Below are 16690 nucleotides of genomic sequence, written 5' to 3'. Positions count from 1 at the left end.
ATGCAAAAAATTAATAGAGGTGGAGGGCACTTGAGGAGATCAGGATAGACACCAGGGAAGATTCTGGTATTAGGTCTGAATCTCTAAAGTAGCTAGGAAACTGAGGAGGCAGAGGTGAGGGGACAAAGCATTCCAGACATAATGGGACAGTCTGTGCAAAGACCCAGAGATGAGATTTGGAATGGCAACCAGACCATTTTGGCTGATGCATCATGGAGAATTAAGCCTGGAAAGATGGGCTGGACCAAGAGGATTAAATGTCAAACAGAAGAAAATCCTATTTTATCCTAGTGACAATAAGGAGCTACAAAAGCTTCTAGATCAGGGGAAATAATGTGGATACATTTGCAGATTCTTCTAAGGCTCAAAGGATAGCCACTGTGTCCCACTAAAACTCTGAAAGTAAATAATTGACAAAAAAAAAAAAAAAACAAAACCCAAAACCCTTCAATCGTTATTATAATTGATTCTAACATTTACATAACAGTAGATATTGAAGTACACAGGCCATCATCCCAACCTTTACATTGTACTCACTGACCTTTCAGATGACAGCTGATACCATTAATAGACCTGTACTTGGGGCAGTTTTGAATCATGGTTAGGTTTCAAGGGAAGTTCAGAGAGGTCAAGAGCTTTTATTGATGGTGCAGGAAACAAAACAGGCAGAATTAAATCTTTCAGTACATGGTGAAGTTCAATTTCTGACTGAGCTGGGAAATTCTGAGAAAGTTCATAAGCGGTTGAACCACCTGGTTTCCAGCAATCAGCAGGGATGACTCACTTTAAGCAAAAGAGCACAGGACATCCGGAAAAGCAAAATATCAGCTGCCTCAGAAGATGCTGGCTCTGTAATCAGGCACTCACACCCCAAACCGCAGGCCAACTTTTATCTCTCTCCAAGGTGGGAAACTCAGCAGATCAGACAACTGTCCTTTGGGCGATGAGCATTTTCCAATACAAAAGAAAACATTGATAAGACTTCTTTTTTCACTCCTACTCTAACCTAACATCCACAAGGCATTTCTTCTCCCCCCACCTAATATCTCCCCCTCCCCCAGCTTCCTACAAAGCTTGGCTCAGGTGTGACTTCCCACACCAGACCTGGATTAGTTATTAGCATTCTTGCCTGTCTGGGTTACTATTCTGCATCTGATGTAATGGATTTTTTAGAGTTGGAAGGTTCAAGCAAAACAATCCATCAAATAAAAATCTATTAAAATATCCCCTCCCCAAGGAAAATCTGGAAAAATGAATACAAGGGATAATGTTATTAAAAAATTACTCATGCATATATACTGTCAAAAAATGTATAATTATAAAATTAATAAAATAAAAAATAAAATAAAATATCCCCTCCCCCAAATAAAAGCCATTTCCCAAGGCACTTTGAAATACAAGCAGATAAAAGCTCAAAATCAGGAGCTCCTAGTCATTTCTTTAAAATTCACTTCTTCTTGTTGTTTTGGGCAGATTTATCCTCCTGTGAGGATGGGGGGAGGGAGTCTATGTATATAAATATAACCCCACCCATCTCAGCTTCTTGGCTCCCAGCAGTCTGCACAGTGAGATTCTCTTGAGTTCCTTCACTAGAAAGCAAGTTTTCTGTTCCATGCTCATCATTCTATCTCTACCACCTAATACAGTAGCATTTTGTACAGTATCTCTTGAATAAGATCTCAATGGCTTATTTCAGTAAGATAAATTATAGAAAACATTATTATCCCCTTTTTACACATGAGGAAACAAAGCAAAGAAGATTATCATGGAGCTAAGTGTTTTCATTATTCTCAGAGTAACAGCTAACAGTTAAATAGTTCTTTAACATTTACAACAACCTTGTGGAATATATAGGATGAGTTTTATTACGTCCTTTTTATAGGTGAGGAAACTGAAATCCAGAAGATACTCCATTTCTGGGCTGTAGGCATTTTTTCTGGCTATCTCCCAAGCCTGGAACTTTCTCCTTTCTCTATTTCAATTACTGACCTTCTTAGCTTCATTTAATCCCAATTAAAATCCCACCTTCTACAGAAAGGCTTCTTCAACCTGTCATAATTCCAATGCCCTTCTCTCTGTTAATTATTTATTATGTATAAATATATAGTGTATATATACTGTATATTTATGCATATGTTTTGAAAATAAAAACAAAAAAAATTTGTCCTACATATAGTCCCTTCCCTCCCCCCCTTACCCCTGAATGCCTAGTATTAAATATTTATTAGCATACCATTGATTAGAGCATTATAATGGCTTCTCTCCCCAACCCCTCATAAATAGATCCTAAGAGGATTCAAGAGCCATAATCTGAGAACCTGACTCCTCAGTGCCAGGAGGAGATGGGGACTCCCAGAGACTATGTGGATTATATGTAAGGCCTCCTCTGGGATGTGTATATGTGTGCCAGTGTATGTATGTATGTATGTATACACAAATACCTCCTTTGCATTTGCAAAGATTGCCCAACCAGGATTTTATTGGATACCCTAAGATTTTAATAATTTTTTTTATCTTTTATTATACACTATAATTGAGTAGTTTTTGAGTTAAGGTATGAGTTTTTAGGTGTGTTTCATTAAAGCTCTTTTGAAACAACGATTGCCTATTTGAATGTTTGTGTACTGATATCTGTTGTATTCCTGCAACCAGAATGAGTATTGCAGTTAATATGAAAAGTATAAGATCATATCCCTAAAATGCTGGTGCCCACCTGATAAATGATGCATATTTCTTTTTGTCTTAAAATGTCCTAGAGTCAACAACCATTGATCAATTAAAAAGTATTTCCTAAACTTCTTACTATATTGCTAGATCCTTAAGGAATACAGATCCACAGAATAAAGTTTATCTTCTGACCCAGAAACTCAAGAGATCAACTCTATGTGTTGTATCCCTTTCTGAGAGCTCCTAACAACCTAAGACCTAGACAAGAAAGCACAAACACTCACAGCATAGAATTGAGAGTTAAAAGGGATCTTAGAGATTATTTAGGTAAGGAAACTGAGTCCCAGAGGGCATCAGTGATTTGATTCCACAGGTAGTGAATAGAATAGCCTTGATATCTATTCTAACTGAATATCTATATCTCTGAATGCATGTATACATATATATGTATATATCTACACATGCTACATGTAATATAAAAGCCTCAAGCACAATCCCAGTGACAGATTTCCTATTGCTCATTCAAAGAACAAAGGCTGTAGTGGGAATTTGTGATACTTGATTTTCTTTCCTTCTATTAAAATTTATGATTTGAAGCTTAATTCCATTCCTTCTGCAACTTTTGGTTAACTGAAAACCTCTCTTCTTTTATTATTAACCTCACCTGAACAAACCCTGCCCCAATGGATATGAAAGTTTATTAAAGGCTTAAGACTTAAATATTTAGATAACAAGCTAGAGGAAGAGTCTCAACTGTTCCTGGCAGACATTTAAATCTCAAACCCCCCAATTAAACTATTTGTGAACCTTCTAAACATAGTTCAATCTATAGCATAATTTAGTTTATCTATAGAGTATGTTTAATTAGATTTGCTTAGATATGAAATTATGATTCTGTTTCTTTAACTTTTATGATATTGAAGGCAACATGGGATTATGAATCTGTGTTTTTTGATCTAAGATGAATATACAGGATTGCAATGTGCAAAAAAATACATCTGTTAATAATAATAATGATTATTATTAACAGATATTTGTGTATCAGGCCCTGTTATAATATTAATTGGGGTTTGGATTTATCTTTTTGCCTGAGTCCTGAATTTAGGCTTAAGAATGAGAAAATTTGCCTCCATAATTTTTGTGTTGTGGTACATTTATTACAGCAGCAATTACTTACCACTTGAGCACACAAGAAGAGATATTTCTCCTATGACAAGGCTCATCTGAAGATGATGAGCTGTTTGGCCACAGCAGCACTCAAAGAAGACTGCTTGTTCATTTATAAAGGACTAGCTGTCGACACTGATAGAGAAATCCCTGACATGAAATAGTAAGGATTAGAGAATTAACATAAATGTTAAGTGGGCAGAGGAGAGAGTGAGTCATGGGAACATACAATACTGGCATCAGGAAACTATAAAAGTCCCCTAGTTGTTTGGAGGAAAGGAGATCAACACTGGAGCAGTGAACATGAGAAGTTCAGTAAAAAAGATGAGTAATTGGGTACAGCACTGGATTCCATGGCTGATGGACTTTGCTGAGCTCAGAGAACCAACAGCCTCTGGTCACTTTCATATAAGAACCTACAGAGCTGAGAGACAACTTGATATTCCAGTGGATAAAATCTTGGATCTGCAGTCAGGATATTCTGATTTCAAATTAGCCTCAGACACTTACAGGATGTACAGCTTTAAGTAAATCATTTAATCCCTGTCTGCCTCAGTTTCTTCATCTGTAAAAAGAAATAAAAACATTTACCTCCCAGAATTATTGTGAGGATCCAGTGAAATAAAAAGTGCCTAGCTTATATATGTGCTTAATAAATATTTATTTAAAATTAAGAAAAACAACAACAAACCAGCCCTGAAGTCGGGAGGACTTGAGTTCAATCTGGTCTCAGATAGTTAATACTTCCTAGCTGTGTGACCCTGGGCAAGTCACTTAACTCCAATTGCCTCAACAAAATAAATAAATGAATGAATGAATAAATAGGTGAATAAATAAATAGACAGATAAAATTTTAAAAAGGTAAAGGACTCAATCTGGGATATGTCAACTTTTAAAAAATATTTTGATAACTATTTCAATATTGCTTATTTCCTTTATATTTCAATGGATTTTATTTATACATCTAAAAATATGATTCTGAGCAGAAGTCCATAGGCTTCACCAAACTGCCACACAACAAACAACCTAAATGACCCAAACAATGTTAAGAACTCTGCTTTACAGCGATCACCAAAACCATATTTTATTGGCTAAGAAATAGACTACTTGATCAGTGGGATAGGTTAGGTTCACAGGGCAAAATAGTCAATAACTTTAATAATCTAGTGTTTGATAAACCCAAAGACCTCTGCTTTTGGGATAAGAACTCACTGTTTTGACAAGAACTACTGGGAAAATTGGAAACTAGTATGGCAGAAACTAGACATTGACCCACACTTAATACCATACACCAAAATAAGGTCAAAATGGGTTTATGAGCTAGGCATACAGAATGAGATTATAAATAAATGAGAAAACCATAGAGAGTTTACCTTTCAGACTTGTGGAAGAGGAAGGAATTTGTGACCAAAGAAGAACTAGAGATCATTATTGATCATAAAATAGAAAATTTTGATTATATCAAGTTAAAAAGTTTTTGTACAAACAAAACTAATGCAGACAAGATTAGAAGAAAAGCAATAAACTGGGAAAACATTTTTACATTCAAAGGTTCTGATAAAGACTTCATTTCCAAAATATATAGAGAATTGATTCTAATTTATAAGAAATCAAGTCATTCTCCAATTGATAAATAGTCAAAGGATATGAACAGACAATTTTCAGATGAAGAAATTGAAACTATTTCTAGCCATATGAAAAGATGCTCCAAAGCATTATTGATCAGAGAAATGCAAATTAAGACAATACCACTACACACCTCTCTGATTGGCTAGAATGACTGGAAAAGATAATGACAAATGTTGGAGGGAATGTGGGGAAACTGGGACACTGATGCATTGTTGGTGGAACTGTGAATAGATACAGCCATTCTGGAGAACAATCTGGAACTATGCTCAAAAAGTTATCAAACTGTTCATATCCTTTGATCCAGCAGTGTTACTTCTGGGCTTATATCCCAAAGAGATCTTAAAGAAGGGAAAGGGACCTGTATATGCAAAAATGTTTGTGGCAACCCTTTTTGTAGTGGCAAGAAACTGGAAATTCAATGGATGCCCATCAATTGGAGAATGGCTGAATAAATTGTGATATATGAATGTTATGGAATATTATTGTTCTGTAAGAAATGATCAGCAGGATGATTTCAGAAAGGCCTGGAGAGACTTACATAAACTGATACTGAGTGAATGAGCAGGACCAGGAGATCATTATATACTTCAACAATACTATATAAGGATCAAATCTGATGGAAGTGGCTCTCTTCAACAATGAGATGAACCAAATGAGTTGCAATTGTTCAGTAATGAAGAGAACTAGCTACATCCAGTGAAACAACTATGGGAAAGGAGTGTGGATCACAACATAACATTTCTACTCCTTCCGTTATTGTCCACTTTCATTTTTATTTTCCTTCTCAGGTTATTTTTACCTTATTTCTATATCTGATTTTACTTGTGCAGCAAGACAACTGTATAAATAATTATACATATATTGTATTTAACATATACTTTAACATATTTAACTTGTATTATGCTACCTGCCATCTAGGGGAGGGGCGGGGGGAAGGAGGGGAAAAGTTGGAACAGAAGGTTTTGCAAGGGTCAGTGCTGATAAATTACCCATGCATATATCTTTTAAATAAAAAGCTATAATAAAAATTTTTTAAAATAACTCTGCTTTAGATCAGAGGATGCTACATCTAAAGATAAAGGGAACCTTAGGATCTTCTGTTCCAAAATCTTCCTTTATAGATGATGAAATTGAGGTCTATAGAGATTGTTTTGCAAAAGGTAACACAGGTAACACATAGCAGAGGTTGGTTTTTTAATTAATAAATTTATTTTCCTCTCTCTACTTTTCTACCAATAAAAAATATGTAATAATAGCTAACTTTTAGTGCTATGTATCAAGTACTTGCGCATAGTAAAAAAAAAAAAAATGCTTGCCTCAATTTCTTCATCTGTAAAATGGAAGGGATAAAGCAGTTAACTCCAAGAGTTATCTTAAGGATCAAATATAAGTGATCCTCAAAAGAACTTTAAAGTGTAAAGAACTTGGCAAACTTTAAAGCAGTTAATCAATCAACTCATTTATTAAGCACCTACTAAATGTCAGGCATCATGCTAAGTGCTGAGGATACAAAGAAAGGGAAAAACACTACATAAATGTTAGGTTATTATTATTAGTCTTTCTTCCCCTTACCAGTTCATCCTCTAAAAATCTATTGAACAAACATTTGCAGATTTTTGTGGGAAAAGATGAAAGATAGCCTAGTGTAAGGAATTAAAAGCCTGTATTGAAGCCAAGAATACCCAGGTTCAAATTCTCTCTGACACATACATTGCATTGTGAAACTTACCTATTTCTACTAAGGGTAACAACATCCCATCAAATCACCCAGTAATTTAATTTTAAAACTCTCTTGAAAAAACACCTTTGATTTTAATCTGCATTATTAACATTTCACCTATCATTTTATTAAGTTTAGATAATCAACAAAGCTATAAAGTAAGCATAATTTGTAGCATCTGCCAATTTCCAAAGCATAAATGCTCACTCTGAAAATTCAATAATTAGCTTTCCGAGTTAGTAGGTCCTTTAACCAGTACATCCTGTTAGTTGCCAAGATTTGTTAATTCTGCCTCCTTAGGGAACAACATCTCCCCTCTATCTTTCTTCTTCTCTCCACTTACAGTCACTACTCTAGTGTACGCCCTCTCACTCTCTTGCTTGAATTATTATAAAAGCTTTCTAATTGCTTTCTCTTGCTTCTACTATTTTCCATTTCTAATATTCTCTACCCCCAGATACCAAGTTAATATTCTTTTAAAATCCATTTTAATTCTATTTTTAATGTACAATGATGTTAAACTTATTTTCACATTAGTCATGATGTGAAAGAAGAATCAGAACAAAAGGGAAAAACCATGAAAAAGAAAAACACAAACAAAAAAGTGAAAATAGTATGCCTTGATCTGTATTCAGACGCCATAGTTCTTTTTTCTGTGGATAGTATTTTCCAACTTGAGTTTTTTGGAATTGTATTGCTGAGAAAAGCTAAGTCTATAATAGCTGATCAAGGCACAATGTTGCTATTGCTGTATACCATGTTCTCCAGGTTCTGCTCACTTCTCTTAGCATCAGTTTGCATAAGTCTTTCCAGGTTTTTCTGAAAGCCATCTGCTTGTTATTTCTCATAGACCAATAGCGTTCTATAACATTCATAAATCACAATCTACTCAACTATTTTTCAATTGATGGGCATCCCCTCAATTTCCAACCAAGTTAATATTCTTAAAGTATACTTCTGACCATGTCATCTCCATGGTGATTGTTTTTCAAGTGGACAAAAAATGACATCACTATGTTAGAGCCAAGTTATGTATGTCACAGAGATAAATAAATATGAGATCTGAATGCTCTATCACAGATGCTTACCATAAATAGTCCATGTGAACATTTGGGGTGGATTTTCTAAATCTACACTTCTTATGTTTCTTCTGAACTGCTTCAATTTTGTTTTGCTCAGAGAGTACAGCACCTTGTTTGATGAGGGCATGTCATTTGGGGCAGTCCTATACCAATGTCTCCCAGGATCAATTCCAGAGTTCTTCAGAGAGACTTTGAGGAGTAGGGTATGTTAAGGGAAGACTACTACCACTAGTGTGAAGGTTGTAGAGCCCTTTACAGAGTTGCTCTTCACCTTTGCTGTCCACCTCATCCACCTCTCACCTGTGGCTCTAAGACACTGTAAGGCAGCTGAAGCAGACATTATAGAGGGCTTAGAGATTGGGCATGGAAGACTACAAAATCATTCACTGCATCTTTGGCTTACAGGATCAACATAGCAGGTATGCATAACAGAGACAATAATATGGTGGGAAAAGAGTAGAGGCTAATTCTGACCTTCATCCAGTTTTTTGTTCTTACTCCTGGTTTCAACTACCTTACAGTGAAGAAAGATCTTAGGACCAAGAATTATTTCTTGACTCCAACCCTTGGCAATTACTGTGAGGTTGTTGGGGTTTTTTTTGAGGGGGTAAAGAGTATATTCCTCAAAATGGGTTTCAGACATCCCAAGTCATAGTCAAAAAGTCATTTTCTATTCCTAAGTCAGATGATTGTCAGACATTAAGACCCTAAGGCCCTAAACTGCAGAGAAATAGGATGAGGACTGATTCTATGATTTGTTGCCATGTGGAACTCTCAAAGGAGAAAATTCCTTTCTTCCAATGTCAGGGCATCAATTTGTCTATAACTAATTTAAGAGAGATACCTAGAGTTACTTAGAGATCAAATGACTTCCCCAGGCTCCTTAGGATATGTCAGTGGTGGAACTTGAACGAGGCTCTTCTTGTCTCCAAAGCCTATGTCATATGGTCAAAATAATCAATTTACTCTTAGTTCTAGATGTTTCTGCTAGCTTTTGTGAGATGTCTGGCTGATTGGAGATTTATTGACCTTAACTATAACCCAAAAAGCTATTAGCTGTGCTCAGGGAGGGAATTTTTATTCACTGAATCTTGGTGATTTCAATACCAAGTTCAAGTGCTTCCTTCTGCATAAAGCTTTTCCCGACCTTATTAACTCCTAGTGTTTTCCTTTACAAGCTATCTTGAATTAATTTGTATTTATTCCTTTCATATTTATTCTGCCCCTGATTTTCTAGACTTCAATATCCTTTCACTTACAGCTTTAGCTTTCTTCCCTCCCTCTGCTCCTCCCCCTTTTCAGCTCCTTTTGATGAATTGTCTTCCCCCATTAGAATGTACATATACATATACATGTACATGTATACATTATCCCTTTTACCATTACATCCTAGCCACATGTGTTCCCCCATTTGTGACCTCAACATATTTGTTCTATCCACATGCATAGAACTTGCTTGTGCCCCTTCATACAGGTTCTCTGGCCATATATGTGACCTCTGCCACAAGTGGTATGGTAATCTATGGGAAAGTATACCCATTGTGTGTATTAAGATACCTTTTCTTCAATGAAAACTATTGCCAGTCACATGAAAAAATACTCTAAATAACTATTAGTCAAAGAACTGCAAATTAAGGCAACTCTGAGGTACCATTAGCTACCTCATAGAATAGCTAAGATAACAGGAAAAGATAATGATGAATTTTGGAGGGGATGTGGGAAAACTGGGTCACTGATATATTGTTGTGGAGTTGTGAACTGATCCAACCATTTTGGAAAGCAGTTTAGAACTGTGCTCAAAAACTTATCAAATATTGATCCAGCAGTGTCTCTACTGGGCCTTTATCTCAAAGGGATCATAAAAAAGGGGAAAGGACCCATATGTACAAAAATGTTTGTGGCAGCCCTCTTTGTAGTGGCAAGAAATTGGAAAGTGAGTGGATGCCCATCAATTGGAGAATGGCTGAATAACTTATGGTATATGAATATTATGGAATATTGCTATTCTATAAGAAACAATCAACAGGATGATTTCATAGAGGCCTGAGAGACTTACATGAACTGGTGCTAAATGAGCAAATCCAAGAAAACATTGTACACAGCAATAACAAGATTATACAATGATCAATTCTGATGGACATGGCTCTTTTCAAAAGCAAGGTTATTCAGGCCAGTTCCAATGGACTTGTGATGGAGAGAGCCATCTACACCCAGAGAGAGGACTATGAGGACTAAGTGGATCATAACATAGTAATTTTCACTTTTTTGTTGTTGTTTGCTTGCATTTTGTTTTCTTTCTCATTTTTTTCCTTTTTAATTTGATTTTTCTTGTGCAGCATGATAATTGCGAAAATATGTATAGAATAATTGTATTTGTCTAACATATAGGGATTACTTGCTTCCTTGTGGAGGATGGGAAAAAGGGAGAGAAAAAATTTGGAATACAAGGTTTTGCAAGGGTGAATGTTGAAAACTATCTATGCATATGTTTTGAAAATAAAAAAATATTTTCTTCATTTGTCATTCCATTGGATTTAAATTTTTAGTCATAACTAATATAGCCTCTCTCTGACTGATAAAAGTAAATATACTGGTGGAAACCTATTAATCAAAGTGGGTACAAACCCACAGGATTCCTTGAATTTGATACATATTTTCTGAGGGTCTATTTGTGAGGAAAGGCATGAAATGTTTCAAGCAAATTTCTTAGTCTGGCACACAAGGTCCTTCACCTAACTTTCTAGCAAAATTTCATGTATCTTCTTCCTGCATTTCTTCTTTTTTTTTTTTTAACTGATCAACTTGCCTCTTCCACCTTTGTGTTGGGATCAACTTTTCTTTGCATTGACCTCTCTGCCATAACTTTTGGAGTTATAGCAGAATTATCTTAGAAGAAATGGAGTGGTTGAGACCTTTAAGAGTTGGTCAGAATATAACTCAAGCCATGTTGCAGGATAGAGACCAAATCTCCACCAGACCACAGAGAACAACCACAGTCTCTAGACAGGTTTAAATTATGTATATGCACAATGTTCCCCTATGTCTAGAATTCACTTACTTCTTACTTTTCCTTCTCAATTTCTTCAAATCACCATGATATCTAACTGAACCTAAAACTAACTTATTTATCCTTCTCAAAATTACTTTGTACCTGCTTTGTTTTTATCCTTATCAAATGTAAGCTTCTTACAGGCAGGGACTATATTATTTTTGTCTTTGAAAGCTCAGTGCCTTGCATAATTAATAATAATAATGATATGGATGTCCATCAATTGGAGAATGATTGGGCAAGTTATGGTATATTAATGTTACAGAATATTATTGCTCTGTAAGAAACGACCAGCAGGATGAATACAGAGAAGCATGGAGAGACTTACATGAACTGATGCTGAGTGAAATGAGCAGAACCAGGAGATCGTTGTACACTTCAACAATGATACTGTATGAAGATATATTCTGATGGAAGTGGATATCTTCAACATAGAGAAGAGCTAATCCAATTCCAGTTGATCAATGATGGACAGAATCAGCTACACCCAGAGAAGGAACACTGGGAATTGAGTGTAAACTGGTTGTACTATTGTCTTTCTTCTCAGGTTACTTTTACCTTCTGAATCCAATTCTTACCGTGCAACAAGAAACTTGGTTTTACACACATATATTGTATCTAGGATATACTGTAACGCATGTAACATGTATGGGATTGCCTGTCACCTAGGGGAGGGGGTAGAGGGAGGGAAGGGAAAATTTGGAAAAGAAGTGAATACAAGGGATAATGATATAAAAAAAATTACCCATGTATATGTAATGTCAAAAAATTATAAAATTAATTTTAAAAAGAAGAAAAAAAAGAATAATGATAGCTAACATTTATATAGTGTTTACTATATGCCAAGCACTGTGCTAAGAGCTTTACAAGTGTTAATTCATTTACTTTCAAATTTGCAAAGTATATATAATCTTATCTGAGTCTCACAACAACATGATGAGGTAGAAATTACAGGTATTAGTAAGTCCCCTTATTATAGATAAGGAACCTGAGGTTCAGAGAGTTTTAAGGGACTTTCCTACAATCATACATCTTATTACATGTCAGAGATTGGCTTTGAACCAGCTCTTCGTAAGAAATTCAGCTCACCAATTAGGAACTGTGCCCAAAAGGCTATCAAATTATTCATACTCTTTGATCCAGCAGTGTTTCTACTGGGTCTGTATCTCAAAGAGATCATTAAAAAGAGAAAATGACTCACATGTGCAAAAATGTTTGTAGCAGTACTTTTTTGCAGTGGTAAGGAACTGAAAACTGAGTGGATACCCATCAATTGTAGAGTGGATGAATAAATTATGGTATATGAATGTTATAGAATATTATTGCTCTATAAGAAATATTGAATAAAATGAAAAAAAAATACATTGTATTATGATATAAAAAAACAATGGCCATCACAAATACAGAGAAGCATGGGAAAACTAACACAAACTGATGCAAAGTGAAGAAATCAGAACCAGGAAAACAATATACACAAGGTTTTATCAGTATGTCAATGGGATATTTTTAAATTAATAAGGAATAAGCATGGCCCCAAAGAAGAAATAGGAGAAAATGTTTCCTTCCATTCTTTTTGCAGAGGTAAAAGTAACTTTGCATGTAATATCAGGTATTTTTTAAAACTATGGATAGGTAGGTAGGTAGATAGATAGAAAGACAGACAGATGGATAGATAAACTGACAGATGGATAGAGGGAGAGATTTTTCTGATTTTTTTTCTTTTAAAAAATTGTTATAAGAAATAACTCATAAAGGGAGAGGGAAAAAAAAGATGCAAGGGCCTTAGAGTTACTGCCTTGAAAAGGGGACCTGGTCACTAAAGAGTAAAAGTTAAAATAAAAAATTTTTTTTCTTTTAAAAGCACCTAAAATGAAATAGAACTGTTCTACTTCTCTCTCCTTGGTTTTCCCTCAAACCTGGCATTTATTGGGTACCTCTCCTACAAAGGAGAACAAGTCTTTAGAAAGACAAGAATTAGGCTTCAATTTAAAAACAAACAAGCAAAAAAACTCAATACCTGGGAATTCTACAAGATTCTGCCTTATTTGCCTGCTGCCAGCAACAGGCCAGGCCAGGAGTGATGTGATTCTCTCCAGCTCCTCTATGAGGATCAAGTTAAATAGTCCCAAGTGTAAACAAATGTGACAAATAGAAAACAACTATTTTTTCCCAATGAGATTGGCTCATTCCTTGCAGTGGAGTCAAGTGAGAAGTGCTTGAAGGTTTTCATTAAATCAGACTGCTGATATAAAACAAAGTTGCTTGTTTACCATCTCTTGTCATTTGTCTTGTCCTTCTCTGCCCAAGTGAATTCTCAGTAATGTGGGTAAAGCTGCTCTTGGTTGAGAGAGAACAAAGCAAGCTTTCTTCACTTCATGTTCTTTCTCTGATAACCAAAGTATAAAAATAGTGACCTCAGAAAGCAGAAAAAAAAAAAAAAGGCAGAAAGGGAGGTGGGGTGGGGCAAAGAGGAAGGCCATTCCAGACATGGAGCACTGCCTGGCCAAAGGTACAGAAGGGAGACAGCAAATAAACCTTTGACAAACTCAGGAATGAAGTTCCTAACCTTTTGAAAATTGAATATTAAAAACTGGTTTGTTTCTAATAATTTTTTCTACACATCAGAGATGACAAACCAAATCAGTTTTATAGATAATATTATACTTTGTGGTCATAGCTATGCTATCTAAGATTCTTAAGTTGCCAAATAATTCTACTGATCTATGTTGGAAGAGGGAGTTTTCTTACCTACTGCAATGAAATAATGGGGAAACTGAGTCAAACAGGGTTAGGTGACTTGCCTGGTAAGTGTCCCAGTAAGATGAGTCTTCCTGACTTCCCGGTGCTCCCGTGTACTATGGCCCCACCTAGATGCCCTGTTTTGACCTCAGAGACCTTCTACTCTAAAGAATTCCTAGATCTCACTTTGTTAACTAATAATATAATGAGAAGAATTTGGAACTGCTCAACAAGTCACTTAAAGACCTATAGCAACTGAGGAGAACTTCTCTAGTGGAGGATCCTAGGATCTGTCCTTGGTCCTGTTCTCTCTCTTTAGCATCTTTAGTCAGTGATTTGATTGAAGGCATAGTTGACATGCCCATAAAATTTGCTGATGACATAAAGCTTGGGGGGACAGATGACATGTTGGATGATAGAAAGCAAAGACAAAAAGACACTGACAGGATAGATTGTTGCGGAGTCTGCAAACTACAGCCAACAGCCCTGTTTCTGTACAGCCCCCAGGCTAAGAATGGTTCACATTTTAAAATACAATAAAACTTTATTTTAAAATGTAAAAACCATTCTTACCTCAAGGGGCTATACAAAAATAGGCAATCTGCCTACCCCTGGAGAATGATGCATCAAATTGTATATGATGAAATTTAATGAGAATAAATAAATGTTAAGTTCTACATTTGGGTTTAAAAAATCAATTTCAAAAGAGTTTCAACCAGATAGTGGAGGGAAAGCTCATGTTCCTCAATGCACCTTTCATGAATAGGGGAAAGGGAACAGCATTTATGAAGCATTTACTATATGCCAGACACTATGCTAAATATTTTACAAAAATTATTTCATTTGATAGATAAAATCTAATATTTTTTTTAAAAGGAAGGAGCAAGAATAAGGGAAACAAAGCAAAATTAAGAGAAATAAGGAGTCTTTTAAAAATAACTTTTGGGATAAGGAATATGAAAGCAGAAGGAAAAGAATGAGTAGAGTGGAGGGGAGGAAGGAGGGAGCTCTTCTGACAGAAACAAATTAAAAGAATCTAAATAAGAATCTCATCAAAATGAAAAGAAAAACAAAAACAAGTAAATTTCAACAACAGCTTGGAAATAAAGTTGGAACTAAAGAACAAAAAAAGCTGACAATGACAGCACGAACCATTCTGTATGATTTGCATTCAAGTGTTCCCATCAATCTTCCATAATGCCCAAAACACCCATCAAATATACGGAAGAGCCTTTCTCTCACTCTGTTGACACTGAGTAGAAATCAACGGAGAATTCCATTGGTTGTCTTGCTGTCTCACTATGTGACCAATCCATCTTCCCCTTCCCTTTCCAGAGACACATATACATAAACACACACACACACACACACACACACACACACACACACACACATTTCTCTCTGTACCTTTGTCTCTCCTTAGAATGTGGCTTCTTTTCTGCAAATCTTCATTTGTAACTTATTAATGCCTACTCATGCCCACCATGCTCCTCAATATTGCCCTGTGGGTGGTGCTAAACTTTAAATTCATTATACATTGTTTTTTCATTCTATTTTTTTTTTTTTTTTTTTTTTGCTGAGGCAATTGGGCTTAAATGACTGGCCTAGGGTCACACAGCTTGGAAGTGTTAAGTGTCCAAAGCCAAATTTGAATTCAGGTCTTCCTGACTTCAGGGCTGGTGCTCTATCTATTTCAATTAGCCATTGTTGTTTTTCTTTCTATAAGGCAGCTAAGTGGTACAATGGATAGTATTCCAAGTCTGGAGTCAGAAAGACCTGAGTTCAAATCCAGCCTCACAGTCTTACTAAGTTCACCTGGGCAAATCACTTATCCCTATTTACCTCAGTTTCCCCATCTGTAAAATGAGCTGGAGAAGGAAATCGCAAATCACTCCAGTGTCTTTGACAAGAAAATCATAAATGGGGTCAGGAAAAGTTGGCTATAACTAAAAAATGACTGAATAGCAAGAATTCATACTATAAGATCCATCCAGAATTACAAGAATTTCTTGTTCAAAGTCTAATCCTTTGGATCCATGAAGTAGCCAATGTCCATTTCAAAGGATGGAACACATGACGTTTTGATAGGTGAGGTGTGTGTGGGCTTGGGAATTTGCTCATAAAGAAACACCATGAAAGTTTGGAGTCATTTTTAAAAATTGGACAATTTCTTGGAGTCATTAAAAGAATTGGGCAATTTCTCAAAGGCAAACCAGCTCTCCTACTCCTTTTCACTATGCCTTCTCACTCTGTCCATGATATATCTAATCAATACTAAATAAATATTTGTAGAATTCATTAATTAACAATGAATAATTATAACAATGTCATAATTAACATTGTTAATTATCAAGCAAATCATTGTGATGAGCTCTAAAGCATATATAGGGCTAAGAAATTCATTTTTTCTAAAAGTTAAGCATTTATTTTTTTCATCAACTGAACATTTATTAAGCACTTCTTGTATGCAGAGCATGGTGTTGGATACGACACAATCCTGTCTCTAGTTAATAGTCTGGTACAAAGGTAAGATATATGCAAATAATCATAACATAAAATAGAATGGGAGACACTCAAGTGAGAACAAAAGGTTATAGGATTCCCCCCCCCCCAAAAAAAGGAAAACTCTAATTAATG

General features: G+C 35.6%; 1 long non-coding RNA gene across 1 annotated transcript; it reads right to left on the bottom strand.

The window, feature by feature from the left end:
* Positions 1 to 618: 618 nt before the first annotated feature.
* LOC141544721 (uncharacterized) lies at positions 619 to 14183 on the bottom strand. The gene is made up of 3 exons (XR_012482767.1): positions 14116 to 14183; positions 3845 to 4399; positions 619 to 934 (listed from the first exon to the last, which is right to left on the bottom strand). It is a non-coding gene; the product is annotated as an uncharacterized LOC141544721 (long non-coding RNA).
* Between the last annotated feature and the right edge of the window lie 2507 nt (positions 14184 to 16690).

Source organism: Sminthopsis crassicaudata, chromosome 5 (genome assembly GCF_048593235.1).
Source record: "Sminthopsis crassicaudata isolate SCR6 chromosome 5, ASM4859323v1, whole genome shotgun sequence".
Lineage (NCBI taxonomy): Eukaryota > Metazoa > Chordata > Mammalia > Dasyuromorphia > Dasyuridae > Sminthopsis > Sminthopsis crassicaudata.
This window is presented reverse-complemented; position numbering and strand designations above follow the sequence as displayed.